The 20,000-nt window shown below is 46.8% G+C and overlaps 1 protein-coding gene across 2 annotated transcripts in view; it reads left to right on the top strand.

Annotated features, from left to right (window-relative positions):
* Nucleotides 1-20,000, top strand: part of LOC135109241 (vang-like protein 2-B) — a 72,332-nt gene that overhangs the window by 17,835 nt on the left and 34,497 nt on the right. The window contains exon 1 of one of the 2 annotated variants that reach the window (XM_064020486.1): nucleotides 15,385-15,689. The exons of the other annotated variant lie outside the window; for it this stretch is intronic. The gene's annotated coding sequence lies outside the window, so the exon portion shown is untranslated. Of the gene's footprint in view, nucleotides 1-15,384; nucleotides 15,690-20,000 lie in introns of those variants that run through there. 2 annotated transcript variants of the gene reach the window in all.

The raw sequence follows: 20,000 nt of genomic DNA, 5'->3' as shown, positions 1-20,000 counted from the left end.
AGAAAAAATAAATAAAAGAACATATTCTTTTTTTGGCAAGAGCATAATGTTTCCTTCCGTCCCTCCTTCTTTCCTTCCTTTCTTCCTAGATCGTAAAAATAGTAAAGAAAAACAGTCTTTTACTGAAAGAATAATTGTTTTCTTCCTTTCTTCCCTCTTTCCTTCTCTTTTCTTCTCCATTCTTTCTTTCATTCATTTATTTTCTTATCTTTTATCCTTTATTTTTTTCTTATCTTCGTTCTAGTTTCCTTACCTCCTTCTTTCCTTCCTTCTTTCCTTCCCTTCCTTTCTTTCTTACTTACTTTTTTTTCATTTTTAAACATTACTGTCCCGTTCCCTAAACATTCTCTCTCTCTCTCTCTCTCTCTCTCTCTCTCTCTCTCTCTCTCTCTCTCTCTCTCTCTCTCTCTCTCTCTCTCTCTGTGTTGTCTCCATCAACAGTGACTTGTCTCTCCGTTATCGAAGAAAACGCTGACTAAAAGAGAAACTCAAGTTTTTTTTTTCTTTCTTTACTTAGAGATGAGCGCAAGAGGAAGAGGAGGAGGAGCAGTAAAAGAGGTATTGTTTTGAATGTTCAGTTTCATGAAGCGAACCTGAGACTGAAACCGTTTCGAATCGAGCGCGAAGAAAAGGAGAAGGAGGAAAAGGAGGAGGAGGGAAAAATAAAATAGAGGAAAAGATGGAGGAGGAAATTCATGTGCAGAAAAAAATAAATAAATAATTGCAGTGGAAATAAGGGAAGAAAATTATGATTGATGATAATAGAACACAAATCATCATCGTCATCATCATCATCATCATCATCATCATCATCATCATTAGCCAGTCCATGAGTGGAGACAAAGACTGCCAACTTTCTCCGTTCCCTACGTACTCACCCCCACCCACCCTCTCTCTCTCTCTCTCTCTCTCTCTCTCTCTCTCTCTCTCTCTCTCTCTCTCTCTCTCTCTCTCTCTCTCCAGCCGTCCATCACCCGTCACTCGGATAACATGGCCATATTTACGTTTTCTTCTCAAATCCAAGCTGAATATCTTAAGCTGTAATTTGTCACTGGCTCCATAGTGTTCCCTTCCCCACGCCATGGCTAAAATTATCCTACCATACCTGAATTACTCTTTACAGTCCGTTTTATCCTTTACTGCTTGACTTATCCTTCTCTTTACTGTCTAGATTATTCTTTCTTGTCTGAATTAACCTCTACTTGACTGCCTAAATTAGTGTTTACTGTGTGAATTATCCTTTCCTTTACAGTTATTATCTACTCCTTTTACTGTCCCACTTATTCTTTACTGTCCGAAATAATCCTTCAGTTACTGCCTTAATTATCTACGGATATGAAATAATCCCTCAGTTACTGCCTTAATTATCTACGCATGTGCGGTTTTGCGATTCATAACGACCGCTCTCTAAGTTTCCGAGATGTCAGGAACTTGTAACGTACGTCAGATGTTGCCTGTACGCTTTTTCCGTCACAAGGATTGGAAGGTAATGTACAGATAGCGATGTTCTTTTGTTTAAGAGTACAATACCAAGAGGGGCTCTGGTCAACGGCAGCACTATAGGTAACGGAATGTCTCATTATGAACATGTATCTCGCAGTTCCTTTAATATTCTCTAGCGTTATCTTGAAATTTTGCTCCCATTCTGTGACGTCCAAGTACTGCTTCAGCTCAGTATTGTGCCTCGCTCCTCAAAACCACGCACTGTTTCACTCTGACCCATATTCACACTCACAGTAATGCTTCCTGCTAGACCTATTTACTTAATCATTTCGCCGCTATGGTCTTCCTTTGTTAACGAGAGCACTGTAAAAAAAAAAAAAAGTTTGTATGGATACATAAAAAAAAGGAGAGCATTGATGGTTAATTTAGTATTTTCTCTCCTACAGAACAATTCAAGAGACTGCAGTACGTAAGTGTTTAAAAAAATGTACATGGATATAAGAAGATATTTGTTTAGCAATGAAAGGGTTAACGCATATAAGTAAAGGTGTGTATGGTTGCAGTACAGGCAGTGTGAGGTGGTGTTCAAGGTGTTTAAAGGTCCCCTCAGTGGTGTCCTCGACCTGTTGTGTGAGTGTTAATGAAACGCCTGCCCGGCCTGGGAGAGGAGACCGGGACCCGTCTGGTGGGTTGTCACGTGCTGAGAAATCTCCCACTGGGGTTGATTCAGGTGTTCTCCAAGGCGCCCTCACACCCTGCGACACACACACACACACACACACACACACACACACACACACACACACACACACACACACACACACACACACACACACACACACGAAGGAGGGAAGGAAATAAGTGTCTGTATGAAGAGGATACTTCGTTCTAAGTGTCCCACGTCTCATAATTTTAGATTGTATTACCGTACCTTATCACAAACAGCTTCTTCCTTTGTGTAGTGCTAATGTCCACGTATCCACCAATCATGTACACGTCCTACACCCATCCGAGTCCTGTCCAGCGTCTCCCGTACCCAGTTCCCACACCTGCCTTAGGCCCCCAGGCACAATGCGTCCCGCTTGAGGTCACCGGGGTGTTTGCGGCGCTGTTAGCCTCCACCCCGCCTTTCCAGTCCCTAAGGAAGTCTCTATCTTCACTATCTCAGGACTCAGACCCACATCCACGCCTGGTCCCCCTCAACACTCGCCCCTTGTTCTCAGTCTCCTCACACGTCGCGTAACCTGAGCTGGGCGTCTGCCGCTGCCTCCCTCGCTCCAGCCTGACCCTAAGCACCACTGTAATCATGACCACTTGCCTGCCCTTCCTCGCGCCTCATACCCTGAAGGTTCTAGCCGCGCCGCCTCTTGACTTTTGACTCCTCGCCACTTATCCTCCTGAACCCTGAGCAAGGCAACTTATTTCATATCCCCGGGGCGGCTTGACGGAAACCCTTCAATGTTTAAAAGCCACAGACCAGGGGAAGGTTTCTCAAGGAAGTGATATTTCTAATTGTATCGCAAGGCAGTGTTCTCTTTCATTACTTCGTATCATCAAGATCTCTTCCCTGGGAAAGCTTTACTGTAAAATTTAATCCATTCAGGCAGTGTTCCTTTCGTTATTTCATATTCTCGAGATTTATTCATTGGAAAGTCAGCAATATTTAACCCATTTAGTGCAAGAGACAGTTTTCTTACTTTCTAAAATCTGTTGTTTGTCAGAGCACAAAAAATATATGTTAGATTATAGCGGTTGGGTTATTCTGGATTCTTAACACCTTGACAATGAAAAATACCATCGTAAACTTCATAAAATCCTCTAATGGCATCCAGAAGAGTCATGAAACTGGTGTTGTAATACTGAATGCGTTAAATTATTAGCTATAGATGTTCTAAGTCTATATGTATTAAGAACAAAACGATTAATAGAGAAAAGTGTGCTGTATGTCATACTTCATACCATTACGATCTTTTCAACGGAGATCTGCAGTGTTTAAAAGCTACTTAAAACTGCAGAGATGTTTGAATACTTCTTAGTAACGTTACAAGTCCATCTGTAACGAAAAACTAAAGATTGATTCATTCATTCATAGGTTTATTGTTGTAAATACGAAAAAAAAAAAAGTACAACAAAGGAAGTGGTTGAAATTTGCAGTGTTCAAGAGACTACCAAGAAACAAAGACCAGAACCAAAGATAAGGAAGTTTAAAATCTTTCAATCGCAAACCAAAGAGGCAGTAGCTGTGTGTTCTGCATAATGCGCGCTGTGGATTATGGGGCGGGTGGAGTCTTGTCCTGGCTGGGGTTGAATTGATGATGTGTTGACACTCTTTTAATATCGGGCGGTGCGCTGAAGGAGGGCGTGCACGTGTGACTCGTGTATGCTCCTCTAAGTCCCGGCGATGTTTGCTTCTCTGGGCGTCGATAGTGGGGCGGGTTGTTCGCTCGCTGTCACTCCATCCGCGGTGACTCCTCAGACAGTATCATACGTGCTTTGTTTACTCCTGCGGACCGTGGACGGTATTCTGAAACACTTTGCTCTCTCAACATGGCAGTTTTCAAAGGCTATAAAGATTATTAGTCTCAAAAGTGTTTCTACTGTTAATAATATAGAAATATTGTTAATCCGTCACTAGAACCATAAAAAGACCATTAAAAAACCGTGTCATTTCAAGTAGAGCCCTCTGAATGTAGTGGAGGTGCGGCGCAGAAGTGTCAGAGTATAGACCAGTGTTATTAAATGTTTCGGGGTCTGATCTCGAGTACTTTTAACCCTTTCACTGCTATTTGATGCATCTTTCCTCAGTCTCTAGCCACCCTGGGATATTTGTTCTCGTTCTCAAGCCACCTCCAAATATTATAGCTGCTAGACATTGCAAAATCTATTCTTTTTCATAACTTTTTTCTTACTGTTTTTCTGGCATCTTCAGTGAACCTTTTATTAATCCTTTTTAACCTTTTTGTTGCCCTACACCAGCGCCACTCCTGCATAGAAATAAAAGTCAATAAATAGATAGTTTACCTCCCTCACCTCCGCTCTGTTTAGCGTTTTCATCCCATCTTAAGTTCTCTGGTGCACTAACAGTCTATTAGCGGTTAGATTTAGCAAGATTACCAGCAGAACAAAGGAGTGAAGACTGAGAGAAGATGTTTAGCAAGAGGGAAGTGAGTGAGTGCGACAGGTTAATTGACTTTTAATCCCGTATTCTTAAGCGCTTTGTTCTCTCATCAGGAGTGTTTTCAAAGGCCACGGAGGTCATTAGCCGGCATCTCAAAAGGGTGTTGTTGTCTGTTGACGATGTGGAATCCTTGTTAAAATTAGCGATAGAAACGTGAAGGCACCTTTTGAATGCCCCGGTAACTCCCACTGCAGCTTGTTGGAATTAGGCGAGGTAAGACGCTGATATGTTTGTGAATATGAAATTTGATCTTGACTTCACCTCCTAATCCAAATTTTATTTGTTTACTTATTTATTTACTTACGTACGTACTTATTAATTATTATCACTAGTATTTTCTTTCTTTTTCTTTCTTTATTTATTTTATCTCTTTATTTATCTATTCATCTACTTATTAATTCTTTACGGCATTATATTAGCACCTCCCTATTCTTGCCTCCTTTATATATTCCGCAAAGTAACCTTCACTTCACTTGTAACTCTCATCCTCCCACAGATCACATTACACGGGCCAGCAAACAGCAGCAGTCATTCCTCCCCACGTGTCCCTTGCTGTCTTCATTAACTTGACGTACTGTCCACAATATTTCCCCTGAGCTGAACTGTTCCCCGTGCGTGCCAGGGAGAGGAAGCGAGGTCCTGACACTTCAACTCTGGGACTCGCCGCAAACACAGCCCGCTACTTCATCATGTGTGGAGTTTACGTGCTCATTATTTCCCTCTTGTTCAAACTGATTGCGGCACGAAAGTTTTCCCGCTGTTTTATTAGAAGCGCGAGTTTTGATCGATAGTGAAGAAGGGTGTTTTGTTTATGAGTGTTATTGCTACTCGCCTAGCCAAGAAGAAGCTCAAGTGATTGTTTTTATTTTATTAAACGTATTGTATTTTAAAACGCTTTGGTTTCTCTCACAGACTGTTTTACAAAAGACACAGACGCGATTAGTCGGGTTCTCATGGGTGTTTTGTCCCATGATGGTGCAGTCTTTGTTAAACCACCACTAGATTAATGAAAACACTCTTGAAAACACCAAGAACTTGCTGAATCATTGTTAAAGTATCACTGAAATCATGAAAACACTCTTGAAAACCATTATAACAGCTAAACTATTATTAGAAACACGAAAATATCAATGAGAACCCTAATAAATTCCTTGAACCTATTAAATTATCACTTCGATCATAAAAACCACTGAAATCCATAACTTCCCTTGAACCTACCACACTCACCAGAATCACGATAACACCATTGAAAACCTTTATAAAATTCCCCTAAGCCTGTTGAATCACGAAAACACCCTTGAAAACTACCAAATAACTTCCCTTCGAGCTTGTTAAACTCCTTGTAGCATCCACTGAAGCCTGGAACATTTGAAAATACCAAGAATACCACCACAACAAGAACCCGCGAAATAAAGTCAAAGATTCACGGTGTATAAACCCTCGACTTCATTTACCTTCATTACTCAGTCAACGCGGCAACAAATTTCTCCTCTGCCTCGCCTTGTCCGCGGATAAACACACGCTTGTTGTCTTTCCCGAGGTGGAGGGTCGAGGAGGCCCCGCCGAACCCCGCGAAGGCCGGCGAGACTCTTATAAACACAGATAATTAAGTTCTTCATGCTAGTAAATCTTCCCTGACAAACCTCCGCCTCGTGCTGACGCCTCTCTTAATTGTGGAAGGTTAAGGAAGGTACGAGTATGTGAGTGTTTGTGTGTGTGTGTGTGTGTGTGTGTGTGTGTGTGTGTGTGTGTGTGTGTGTGGAGTGGGTGGCTTGCTGCGTTTACCAGAGAGAGAGAGAGAGAGAGAGAGAGAGAAGGCTGTGAGAACGTTCTGGTCAAATTTTCACTCTACAGTTACTCAATTAGTTGGCTTGCCTCTTATAGTGATTGATTGCATTCCTCCTCCTCCTCCTTCTCCTCCTCCTCCTCCTCCTCCTCTTCGTTTCTCAATTCCATCCTCTTTCCTTGATCTTCACCGCCTCTTGCTTTCTCATTTTATCCATTTAATCCATTTTTCTTTTTCTTCTTCTTCTTCTTACATGGACCAGGTTTGTAGTAGTTTGTTATCTTGTATTATCCTGTGTAATCCTCTTCTTCCTCCTCCTCGTAGCAACACACACACACACACACACACACACACACACACTCACACACACAAGGACACCCTCACGTGACTCAAGCGACACGTGCTCATCTTGTCGAGTGTTCTGAATGGCCCAGGCACCTGTTGCAGCCCCCAGGTGTTGGCAGGTTAATTAGCGCCGAGGATGACACCTGTGGAGACTGTGGAGCTCTTGACGGTGAAGCGGAGGAGTCCCTTAAGGGGAGGCGGGGGAAATACTGTGCTGGATTGCAGGGGAAGGAAAATATAGAGCCTTTGTACTGTACTTGGAGTGGCCTCGTGACATTTAGCTCTCCTCCTTCTCTTCTTTTTCCTCCTCCTCCTCCTCCTCCTCCTCCTCCTCCTCCTCCTCCCGGTTCTTATCTCGTTCCTTCCCTCCTTCTCCTTATTTTTTTCCTCCTATCTTTAGATTTGCGGAAAAATGCAGCAAGAATTTTTAGTCCACATTCCTCTTTGTCGTCGCCAGAAACACACGAGACAGGATTATCGTCCACAGGGATTGTGCCTCCCGCAGGACTTGCCTCTGACTCTGCAAGCCTCACTGCATTACGAGTCCTACGCAGCGGAAAATCCAGTGTCGTCCTTGGCCCTGAAAGCTGGTGCCCTGAGAGATGAGGGCGCCGCGCCACTCCTCAGCCACAAGGCGATGCGCTCCACCGCTTTTGATGTTTATCTGCAAAACAATTCTGGTGATGTTGCCCCGAGCTGGCCACGCCCTCCCTCCCTCTCGTCGGTGCGCCTCATGAGGGGTGTCCAGGCGTGTTGTGAAGAGCATACAGCCCTCGCCCACCCACACCTGCCCAGCCACTCACAGTGCACCAACCCGCCCCGCCTACTGCATCTTTCCGAGTGTTCTGCACAGAAAGCTTCTCGTCTCCAGCAGCGCGGCAACATGTGTAGCGGCTTCTCCTCGCCACATTACCTCGGCCTGGTTGACTGGATACATGTATACTGAAAGACCGGTAAGGTTCTCAACCTTATAATCAGCCTGGATGCTGAGTGTCGGTGGCCACTTTTGTGAAGCAGGAGATGATTAGACCCAACGAGTCCTGCAGTGGACGCCTTGAGTGTGGTGTGGCACTAATCGCCAGGCCACCACCTGTGGCCACCACCAGAGGGGCGTTGCCGCCTTGCCCTCGCTAGCGGGACTGTTGAGGCTGCACCTGTTCGACAGAGAACTCTGCCATAGGCATCTCAAAGATAAGTGTTGCCCCGTCCCCAGAGTCCTGCAGCCGTATCTCCAATAACTCGTCCCTAACAGCGTCACGCGTGTCAGTCCACCTCAAGAGGTGATTTGTCCCCCGCCTCAGTGAGCACCAGCCTCCCTCAGGCAGCGGCACAGACCACAGCATTCGGCGTGAAGGTGAGGTGGAAGCAGCGCCTCGGGTCCGCCACAAAGCTGCCTGGTCATGCGGTGACACTTGTAACCCGGCAGCCTCATCTGTGTGGTGGGCCTCCCCGCCGCACCACGCACCGCACCGCACCGCCGCCACTGCGGAGCCTCGCAGCTGCGTCACACAGTGGCCAACGTGACTCAGTACACAAAGGCACGTCTGCCACCCACTGCGAGACGCCCCAAGAGGCACTCAGCCCTGAACGACTTAATTTGAAAGGAAGGAGCCGCCCCTTTATCTTGGCAAGCACAGAGATGCCCTGCTCCCTCTCCCGCCCTCCACCGTGTCCTTTGTGGCCTGTAGTGCCCCAGCTGGCGGGGAGGGTCCTCGGGAGGGGTGGAGACCTGCCTCCTTTGCGGATGTTCAGAGGCTGGGCTGGAGTGATGACCTGCCCGCGCTGCGTCAAGGGCTTCGGGGTTTATGTCTCAGTGAGGACTTCCTGGGCGTGCTGGCCAAGACGCATTGCCGCGGATGGAGTGTTGGCACCCGCACGTGAAGCGATGGGAGGCGTGTGACTGTCGCCGCTGGACATTGACGCCGAGTTCGTGCCGCCAGTCAGTCCTCGAGGCACGTCCCCGAGCTCCCTCTGGACTGTTCTCTGGGGAATGAACAACGACACTCCTTCAGTGCCGCAGTGTGTGTGTCCATTCCAGGCTGGAGGTGAAGGATTTGGAGGCCGGGGGCGGAAATGTTGTTGCTGTTGTTGTTGTCCTTGTTATTGTTGTTGTTGTTGTTGTTGTTGTTGTTGTTGTTCTTCTTCTTGTTGTTGCTGCTGTTGTTGTCACTACTACTACTACTACTGCTACTATTGCTACTACTACTACTACTACTACTACTACTACTACTACTACTACTACTACTACTACTACTACTACTACTATTACTACTACTACTACCACTCCTACTACTTCTACTTTTACTTCTGCTACTACTACTACTACTACTACTACTACTACTACTACTACTACTACTACTACTACTACTACTACCACTACTACTACTACTACTACTACTACTACGTATGTACCAGTGCGAGTGAAAACAACACACATACACACACACACACACACACACACACACACACACACACACACACACACACACACACACACACACACACACACACACACACACACACGTGCACAAACATCTTAATTACCAGACATTTAAAGATTTTATCAAGTTCCCTGCGTAAAGAGAGAAAGAGAGAGAGAGAGAGAGAGAGAGAGAGAGAGAGAGAGAGAGAGAGAGAGAGAGAGAGAGAGAGAGGATTAATTTCTTATTACAAAAATTCTGCCTCAATTTAGACTCATCCTCCCATCCCGGCAACACACACACACACACACACACACACACACACACACACACACACACGACTAATTTTATATCATTCCTCCCCCTAGAAACGACGCCCTCTCCTCCTGTGTGTGTGTGTGTGTGTGTGTGTGTGTGTGTGTGTGTGTGTGTGTGTGTGCACGCGCATTCGTGTAAACCAGAACCAGTGTGTGCGGGGAACTATAAGATCTAATGTTACCAAACCTGTCTGTCAGTCTTTCTCCCTCCATCTCTCTCCCTCCCCCTCTCCCTCTCCCTCTCCCTCTCACTTTCCCTCCATCTCACCTGTGAACGCAACGAAAAATAATGATGTGAGTATGAAAATGTGCCCCAAAACGCCAATTAAGGGGAGTAGCGGTGGCAGGGCGAGTAGCAGGAAGGGAGGGCGAGAAGGGGAGGAAATTAAGGTACAGAAGGGAGAGGCAAAAATAATATAAGTGGGAGGAGGAGGAGGAGGAGGAGGAGGAAGAAGAGGAGGTTAACGTATTCAGTAGCGAGTTCCCACGACTGCAAGAAAGAGGGAAAGGAGGAGGTGCACCTGCGGGAGTAACCTGGGATGGGGGCACCTGTAGAAATCACCAGAGGGAGTCACCTGGGAGAGTCACCTGTGGAAGATACCTGAGAGTCACCTGTGGGAGTCACCTGTGGGAGTCACCTGTGGAATTACCTGAAGAAGTTACCTGGCAGAATTACCTTGTACAGTCACCTATGGAAAGTCACCTGAGGAAGTTATCTGGGGAATTTACCTGTTGAACTCACTTAGGAGAGATACTAGGAGAGTTATTAGTAGAGTCACCTGTGAGAATTACCTTTTGAAGTCACTTATGTGATTCACTTGGAGGAATTATTAATGAAAGATGCCTGGGGAAGCTAAAAATATAAGGGAAAGATGATACAGAGGTTTATACAGTGTAATTAAATATCATAAGAAGAATTTAATAGTGTCGTTAGCTGTTTATCCCTCGCGATCCTCTATTAAAAGGATTCAGGAGCAAGGGAGGAGCTGGGAAGAAAGTAGAGAGTTAAAGATAGGATAGAAGGGAGGAAGGGAAGAGGTAAGGAGGGATTAGAGTAGAAGAGGGGAAGGAAGCAGCACTGATACAGGATTTGTGATGGTAGAGAGGAGGGACTGAAGAGTAAGAAGTAAGGGGAGGGGGAGGAAAGAGGAGAAGAGGTAGGGGGGGCTTTAGGAGAGGAGAGGGGGTAATGAGGGGAGAGGGGTGGGAGAGAACAGGTAGGAGGTGAAGGTGAGAGGAGGAATGGACGTGATGACAGAGAGGGAATTATCCAGCACCTTTCCTCTATCGCACCTCACCACACCACCACACTTATAGCAATTACCACATCACCACACAACACAACTACACCACAACACCGCATCACATAGGCAGTAGTGAGGCTGGAGAGATTATACAGGTTTATGGACGCCGATGGAGAGATAGCATACAGGTATTTACTGTTTATTGTACAGGGAATGTTGTGAACTGGGCTAATGGCTTCTCACAGCTTCTCTTACGTTGAGTTTTATGTTCAGGATAGGAAAAGAAATGATGGATTAAAGCTTGATAAGGTTAGATTTCAAAAACAGATGGGAAGGAATTGGTTCTTAGAGAGATAAATGAATGAAAAAAGACTCAGTAATCATGTTCGAGACGAGATACGAGTATTATGGAATTTTAAAATGGTTCTTAAATAGAGCGGTAGATGAATGGAATAGACAGTCATCAGGACGTTACAGCCGAGATACTAAAGAATTTTAAAAGAAGATTAGACAAATTAATGGAAAAGGATGAAAGGTGGATATAAGCAGGTAAGTTTCATCCAGGGACTGCCACGTGTAGGCCTGAAGGGTTCTAGCGGCTTCCCTTGTTTTCTTACGCCCTTGTTCTCATGTCCATATCAGCACAGTAGACGATCCTCCTTGTCACACAGAACCACTACTCCTCTACAGTCCACACCACTTTGTAGAATCCCTCACAGCATCCCTCCACCACCATCACCACCAGGACCTGTAGAAAATTCACGTGGCCAAAAGCAACATCTATATACCTGTAGACTCTCTCTCTCTCTCTCTCTCTCTCTCTCTCTCTCTCTCTCTCTCTCTCTCTCTCTCTCTCTCTCTCTCTCTCTTATCTCCCCCTCTCAGGGTAGTGTTAATTGTTCTGAGGTTGGGACCTTTGCCCAGGTAATGCCACTTTAATTGGGGAGAGGAGAGTGGCAAGGAGAGGAGGAGGAGGAGGAACAGGAGGAGGAGGAGGAGGAAGAGGAGGAGTTGGTTTTAGAAGGAAGGTTAGAATAGGATTGATTCTGAATATGTAAATGTGCGAGAGAGAGAGAGAGAGAGAGAGAGAGAGAGAGAGAGAGAGAGAGAGAGAGAGAGAGAGAGAGAGAGAGAGAGAGAGAGAGAGAGAGAGAGAGAGAGAGAGAGAGAGAGAGAGAGAGAGAGAGAGAGAGAAATTATAATAAGAACAATGGACTCATTTACAATAACAAACAACGAAGAGAGAGAGAGAGAGAGAGAGAGAGAGAGAGAGAGAGAGAGAGAGAGAGAGAGAGAGAGTCACGCCCCTGGGACCACCCTGCTAATGGAACCTAATTTTTTACCCTGTCTCTCTCTCTCTCTCTCTCTCTCTCTCTCTCTCTCTCTCTCTCTCTCTCTCTCTCTCTCTTATTGCCCCGTCGTCGTTTCGTCTCCCCGTCCATCCTATCTCTCTTTTACACCTCACCATCTCCTTCTTCATCTCCTTACCTCTTCCTATCTCTCCCATCTACTGGACTTATCCCTTTTATTACACCACCTCCCTCCCTCTCCGTCTTTCCCTCTCCCCTCCCTCCCTCCCCCTCTCTCCTGTCCACGTTTCTATCTCTTAGGTTTACGATGTTGTATTCCTTCGTCTCATCCTCTCCCTCCCTCTCCTTCTCTCCCTGTTTTTCTCCCACTGTGTAGGTATGTTTTTTTTTATATATTTATTTTCAGGTCGTAAAATGCGCTCGATTCTCGTTAAAAAGGGAATGTGATACTACACACACACACACACACACACACACACAGACACACACACATACACATTCAGATTGACCCCCATCTCTCCCACCCTTTCAAATCGATTCTCCCCCTTAACTAATGGATCTACGGGGCTAGGGGGATGACGGAGGCGAGGGGAAGGGAAGAGAGGGAGGGAAGGTCAGGTAAGGTTACGTGCGTGCGTGCTCAGGTGAATATTATAAAAGGTTTTAATTAAGAGTTTGCTAATATGGCTTAATTAGACCATTTGAATATGAATATGATTGTCTGGATGAAGAATAGAGAGAGAGAGAGAGAGAGAGAGAGAGAGAGAGAGAGAGAGAGTCGGGGGGGAGAGTGGGGGGAGGAGATATGAGGAAGAACGAGACAGAGAACTGAAACTAATTAAATAAAGGAAAGTACGAGAGAGAGAGAGAGAGAGAGAGAGAGAGAGAGAGAGAGAGAGAGAGAGAGAGAGAGAGAGAGAGAGTAAGTCCTTCCATGCAGAATTCCCTCGCGAAGAAAACGATTGGGTGGTGTCGAAGTGTTGGCAAATTTAGCGTCGTCACCTCGAAGCCAGGAGGTCGAGGGTCCCAGCGGGGGAAGGTGTCGTGACGCCCCTGTGTGCAGCGCCTTGTGTGTTTTCCTGCGGTGGTGGAGCGCGTCGGGGTCCTCAGGTCTCCACGCGAAGGCCACTGGTAAACAAAGACATATCGTTTCGCTCCTGATAAGAAACGAAGGACCCTAACCTTGCGGGACTCCACTCCGTTAACTTTCCTTCTTACGGTGGTGATGCTGCTTTTCATTCTCTCTCTCTCTCTCTCTCTCTCTCTCTCTCTCTCTCTCTCTCTCTCTCTCTCTCTGTTTCATGCTTTTCTTCTTCCTTGTCTTCTTCTTCGCCCTCGTCTTGCTTTTGTCTTCGTCTTTGTCCTTTTACTCGTCTTCGTCCTCCTCCTCTTCCTCATTTCCTTGTTTTTGTGCTTGTCCTGTTATAACTTCTACTACTACAACAACTACAACTACTACTATTTGTTTTTTTTTTGTTTTTTTTTGTCTTCGGTGTTATCTTTCTCACCCATGTCGGCTCGCGGTGGTGAGCAGGTGGAAGGATGCCCCGCGAGGAGTGAAGGAATGCGTGACGGAGGAGGGAAGGCGGGGTGAAGGCAGGGCGAAGGGAGAAGAAAGGCTAAGTTGAGAGAAAATGGATTGAATAATAGATTTAAATCAATTGACATTTGACAGACAGAGAGAGAGAGAGAGAGAGAGAGAGAGAGAGAGAGAGAGAGAGAGAGAGAGAGAGAGAGAGAGAGAGAGAATCACTACACGAACCATTAGCTTTAATTATAATTATCAGTTCATGGTTGGGAGGTATCTGGGCTGGCGCACCTCCCTGGCCACAGGTGTCGGAGCCGCTGGTGCAAGGCTCGCAAACAAGACGAGTCCGTGCGAACCGCGTCCAATCTAATCAAACTTCACCCAATACGCCTTCGCCTCCATCACACTTTGCATAATTTATTTGAGCGCCCCTGTACACTCTCCCCTCTTCCCTCGCCTTCCTACCTCCCGCTCTGTCTCCCCACCTCGCCCCGACCTTCCACTTACCCCGCGACCCAGGAACAGTCTGCTTCCACTCCAAACACAATCGACGTATCAGTGCGGTCCAATGACGGAGGAAGAAGGCCATTGTGTCGGCGTCTTCCACATGCCCCCGGCTGCTCCATGTCCCTCAGTTACTCCTTTTGACTCCTTCACCGCCGGACGTTAACTGGCAACGAGATTCTAAGACTAAGTGAGCAGATGACTCCGTTTTTCGTTCACTTCACTTCAAGGGGAACTATTGTATTCGAGTCTTGCATACTGACAGGGTTGATGGCTTCTTGATCGCCTGACAACCTTGAGAGGGGTTTAGTTTGGCGTCTTATAAACGTTCTTGGAGGGAATCTGGCATCTCTGTCTCCGGCCTGGTCGTGTCAGTCGTGGGAAGCAGCGGTCGAAACACACACAGCTGTCTGACATTATGTTTATCATCTCTACCCGCTGTGAGCAGGACCCGCACCACGGCACGAAGCACGTAGCCGAGGTACTGTGTCCAAACTAGGCTTCTGAGATGTGTCGTAGTGGCGTTGCGAGGCTCCGTCGGATATTAAATGATGAGAAAATGTCTCCTCGCGACACCGGCTTCTTGAGCGTGGGGGGCCGGACGGGGCGGGGGTAGCCACCACCACCACCACCACTACCTCCTCGCCACTGAAATTCGAACTCATCAGGGATTTTTTTACGTAATTTCCTGTCCTTTGCCACCGTCCCTCCTCCTTCACCCCTCGCCCAGCGCTCCCGGTCAGAGGTGAAATATGGCCAGTTATCTCTCCAGGAAAAAAAACTGGGCAGCATACATTAATTTGCGGGAAATCCATATTAGGTAGATTTCTTGCTTCTTTTCACTCAGGGTCATAGGACCGATTCAGTCTATAATAGGATAAGCCGCCGAGGACCTTCTGCCCGGGTGCCCGATGATCCTGTTACGTGTGAGTGCGCGGGTGAGTGAGACGTGTGGGTGAGGGACCGTCTCGAGGCACGGACGGGAGGAGTCGCATGAGGGACGTGTTGAATGTGATTATTGGCCCGTGTAAACTCACTCAGGGGGTAACACGGGACTGCGGCGCTGGGCTGTGTTAACTCACCGCTCGCCTGATGGTTTCGTGTGAGCGTTAGCGTGGGGAGGGAGCATCAGGTGGGGCATGAGGTTGAGGTGCCTGGGAGGGGGTAGATTGGGGAGCGAACATTCATTTCAAAGCGAGCATCATAGTTCAAAATAATATTGCATGTGTGACTGTGTGTACATATGGAAAAGCCGTGTGTGCGTGTGTGTGTGTGTGTGTGTGCAGGAGCGCGGACATTGTTGGAACCAGTCTCATCAGTGTGTGCGAGGCTGGTGGCGGGAGAGGACGCGCCAGGGCGGAGTGGTCGGGCAGTGTAGCAAACATCCCGCGCTGCCTTGGCCCCTCGTAGTGTATAGTGCTGTCCCTCCACGCCGCCGGGAGTATCCTATAGACGTGTGTGTGACGCTGTGCTGACGAGGATGTAACGAACCAGGAGCATCAGCGGTGTTTTAAAAGCGGCCCTATCCCACCACCGCGCCGGAGGGAGGTGGTGGTGGTGGTGGTGGAGCTCGCTGGCCGCGGGATGGCCACGCCGCGCCCCGCACACTGCCAGGTAGGAGCCCTTGGAGCCGCCCTCAGCATTCGTGGCGGTGGTGGTGGTGGTACTGCTGCTATCGGGAATGGTGAGGGGGGCGGGGTGGAGTCCAGCGTAGTAGTGACGAAATTCTGTTGCCTTTTGTGGGTCCAGGTTAAATTTTTCCCGGGTCCGCTAAGTGAGGGCTGGACCTGTGTGTGTGTGTGTGTGTGTGTGTGTGTGTAAAAAAAAACTGTGCTTGTTGTTCTCTTAAAGAGGGTGTTGACGCGTGGACCTACCAAAAATTTAAGTCAATGCAGTTTTTAGTATATTTAGATGCCGTGTGTGTGTGTGTGTGTGTGTGTGTGTGTGTGTGTGTGTGTGTGTGTGTGTGTGTGTTTATTTAGAAACCATACCGGCTGCGCACACGTGTTGCTCGTCATAATCAATCGACTTTTGTTTCCTGCCGTGAATGAAACTGCGGGTGGAGGAGGGGCAGGAAGGAAGGAAGGAATTAAGTAGGTGAACCAGGAAGGCTTGGCAAGGGATGAGGATGAAAGCAAACAGGGAAACAAGAACCAAAACAAAACTGAAGGCCGAGGAATCGCATAGCTGGACACTAAATCGACAGACACACGCACACTCACATGCATATCAATACACACGAAGACGCGCCACCTGCCAGTCAAGCATATAGAAGCAGACAAAACCACAGGAATAGACAGGCAGACAAACGGGTGCAGAGAGATAAACAGATAGATTCTCAAGTCAACACCGAGGTAGGAAGAGGGAGAGAGGGCCTGATGAGAGCACTCCGACGCGGCCCAAAGAGCAAGAGGGGAGTGAGGAGTGAAAGAGTGAGTGCAAGATCTTCCTCGCTGCAACAACACTCAGTAGGCGACGGCTTGACTGCGAAAACACGCCGTATCCAGGAGCCGTGTGGTGGCGGCTGGGAAAATTCTTAGACCGACTGTGCTTCTGCTACACAGGGTTAGGTATACTCATGCAGGGGAGACGTACAGAGGCAGGGAGAAACTAACGGAAAGGTCGCGCAATAAAAGAACAGCAGGAAGGAGGGAAGACCGCAAGACACAGCAGGAGTTAGTTCAGTTCAGTAGTGTGCTGCGGCTGATGAGAAGGATTTCGTTTGCCTCTACCAGGGAGGGAGGTTAAAGAAAGGATAAACATGTCTCCATCCCTTCTTCCTCCTCCTCCTCCTCCTCCTCCTCCTCCTCCTCCTCCTCCTCCTCCTCCTCCTCCTCCTCCTGTTCCTCCCCTTCCTTGGTCTCCCACATCCCCCCACTCCTCCCCATCCTCGCTCCTGTAACTCCCTCGCACCCCCCCGTCGCCCGAGGCTCTCCCCACCACCAGCAATTTTCATGGAGCCACCGTCATCTGGAGACTGGCTTCCCCCAACTCCTCCTCTTTCTTCTCCTACTCCTCCACCTCGAGTTTCTCCGCCCTTTGCCTGTATTCCGCACTTATTTGCTCACTTTACTTCATATATTAACTTTGCTTCATTCATTCCCGTCCCCCTTCATCACTTTACCGCTATGTGGACAGTGCAGGACCACGCTTCCCTCTCTCTTTACTCTCACCCTCTCTCCCTCACACACCCTCACTCCCTTGCCACTTGACAAGATTCCTCTAGCCTCCTACTGCCACACCACCGCCACACCATCGCCGCAGCGCACCCACACCCTCACAGCAGCTCCGCTTCGCTGTAAATCTCTCAGACCATCGAGTCGTCCCCGCGTGGAATATTCAAGTGATATTTGTATGATAAGGAGATGCCATTTGAGAGGGATAGAAGGTCACGCTGCTTGAGTTTATGTGTACGTTTGTATCTATGTATGTATGCGTGTATGCAGAGAGTTTTGCTTGGAGGGATAAGACGTGTCAAAGGGGAATGATATAAGTGACAGTGTTAAGTAAATAAGTGAGTGGATTGGTGTGTTTTAGTGTACGTGTTATTGGCGGGGTGTACCATAAAAGGTTGTAATGTGTAGAATTATACTCGTACGAATCTTGCTTTGGTGTTTTCTTGAGTTTACGAGTCGGAGATGATTTGGTATGTGGCTGATTGCATGTAACGTCTTTTTGTTTGCACGGCGGGCTGATGCAGTCTCTCTCTCTCTCTCTCTCTCTCTCTCTCTCTCTCTCTCTCTCTCTCTCTCTCTCTCTCTCTCTCTCTCTCTCTCTCTCTCTCGCAGCACGACGACAACACCTAGACGTGCATTTCCTACACCAGGCGATGTGTCCCTCCCTCATTTGCACGCGATTAGCATAAAATACCCAGACACTGCTGCGGTCGTGTGGGAGAGGCTATGCTTATGGGCGGGAAAATTCAAGCCCGTATACTTCTTAGGTAAACGCTTTGTTCTTTCACCAGTATTGTTTTCAGAGGTCACATGGATTATTATTCGAATTTTCACGGGTGCTTTTTGTTATTGATGGTATAGAAGCTTTGTTAAACTGTCAGTAGAATCAGGAAAGCTCTCTTAGAAATGACTGTAACATCCAATAGAGCTTGTTAAATGTGGGAGATAAGACGATTGCTTCAGAAATATGACCGTCTGTTGAAATAATGTATGTGAGAATGAATGGAAATGAACGGAAACTAGTATGAAAGTAAGAGATTAATTAAGAGGAAGAAGAGAAGGAATGATAAGAGAAAATACAATTCCTAGAAATTACAGCTCAAAATCCACTCGAATGCATAATAATAATAATAATAATAATAATAATATATAAAAAAAAGTATTTGCATGGAATATACATTACAAAGAAACGAGACATCTTCAGGACAAGAGAGAGAGAGAGAGAGAGAGAGAGAGAGAGAGAGAGAGAGAGAGAGAGAGAGAGAGAGAGAGAATACCTGTGGCTCTGACGAAAGGCAAACAAGTCAAGGAGTCTACCTGGGTGCCGAGATTAAGATAAGGGCTGAACCTGAGATGTATGGGAGAGAGAGAGAGAGAGAGAGAGAGAGAGAGAGAGAGAGAGAGAGAGAGAGAGAGAGAGAGAGAGAGAGAGGAGTTGCTAAATGTGGGTAAGTGAGGGAGAAGAAGAGAAGGAGCAGGAGGAGGAAGAGGAGGCTGGGAATCGATAACACGCCAGGGAAGAGAAAGAGGAGGAGGAGGAGGAGGAGTCATGATAACTTAGGAGAAAGAGGAGAAAGAAGAGTAGTAATATAAGTAGTAGTAGTGGAAGGAGGAGAAAGAGGAGAAGGAGGGCGAAGAAGAATAGTAACAGTATTAGCAGTAGTAGGATGAGACATAGTAATAGTAGTAGTAATAGTAGGAAGAGGAGGAGGAGGAGGAGGAATATGAAGAAGAAATGGAGTAGCCTGAGGGAGGGAAATGTGGAGAGAAGAGTAAAAGGTCACACTGTATGAATAACACAGCCCTGCCTCTCTCTCTCTCTCTCTCTCTCTCTCTCTCTCTCTCTCTCTCTCTCTCTCTCTCTCTCTCTCTCTCTCTCTCTCTCTCTCTCTCTCTCTCTCTCTCTCTCTCTCTCTCTCTCTCTCTACTGCAGTACAATGGGCCGTTCCATGCACACACACACACACACACACACACACACACACACACACACACACACACACACACACACACACACACACACACACACACACACACACACACACACACACACACTGACTGACTGACTGACTGAAGGAATGTAGCTAAGAAATTTTCTCTGGGTTAGTTTTTGTTGTTCTTTTACTCTCGTTATGGTTTTCAGTTTGTTAGTATACTCTCTCTCTCTCTCTCTCTCTCTCTCTCTCTCTCTCTCTCTCTCTCTCTCTCTCTCTCTCTCTCTCTCTCTCTCTCTTCATTATATTTCTTTTTTATTCTTGCCAGTTTGAATTACTACATATATTTTTTTCTTTATTTGTATTTCCTTTCCGTCTATTTATACTTTCTGTTAATACTCTTCCATTTCTCTCCTTTACTGTATTTATTTTTTTTCTGTTTTAAGCTCAGTTTCACACTCACAGAAAACAAATTAATCTCGAATATTAACGTACTATATTTTTCTTCGCTTCTTTTCTTTTTCCCTTCTCTTTTATTCTTATTTTTCCTCCCTTTTTCTTTCTTTTCTTTTTCCCTTGTCTTTTCCTGGTGCCTGGAATTCTCTCTCTTTTGTCTTGTGTTACTCCTTTCTCTCCATTCATCGCGCCTTGTACACCTTCCTGTTCTTTATGCCTCCCCCTGGCTGGCTTGCCTTCAGGGGCCGAGGTGGAGCAGCGCCGAGCCGAGAGACGCAATGCTTGGCTGAGTGAGAGCGGAGCGCGCGCGTTTTGGGAGCTGTGAATGTAAACGTTATGTGAGAGAAAGGTCCGTATTC

The sequence above is a fragment of the Scylla paramamosain genome, chromosome 18 (genome assembly GCF_035594125.1).
Source record: "Scylla paramamosain isolate STU-SP2022 chromosome 18, ASM3559412v1, whole genome shotgun sequence".
NCBI lineage: Eukaryota > Metazoa > Arthropoda > Malacostraca > Decapoda > Portunidae > Scylla > Scylla paramamosain.
Note: the sequence above shows the minus strand (reverse complement) of the source record. Positions and strands in the feature narration are given on the sequence as shown.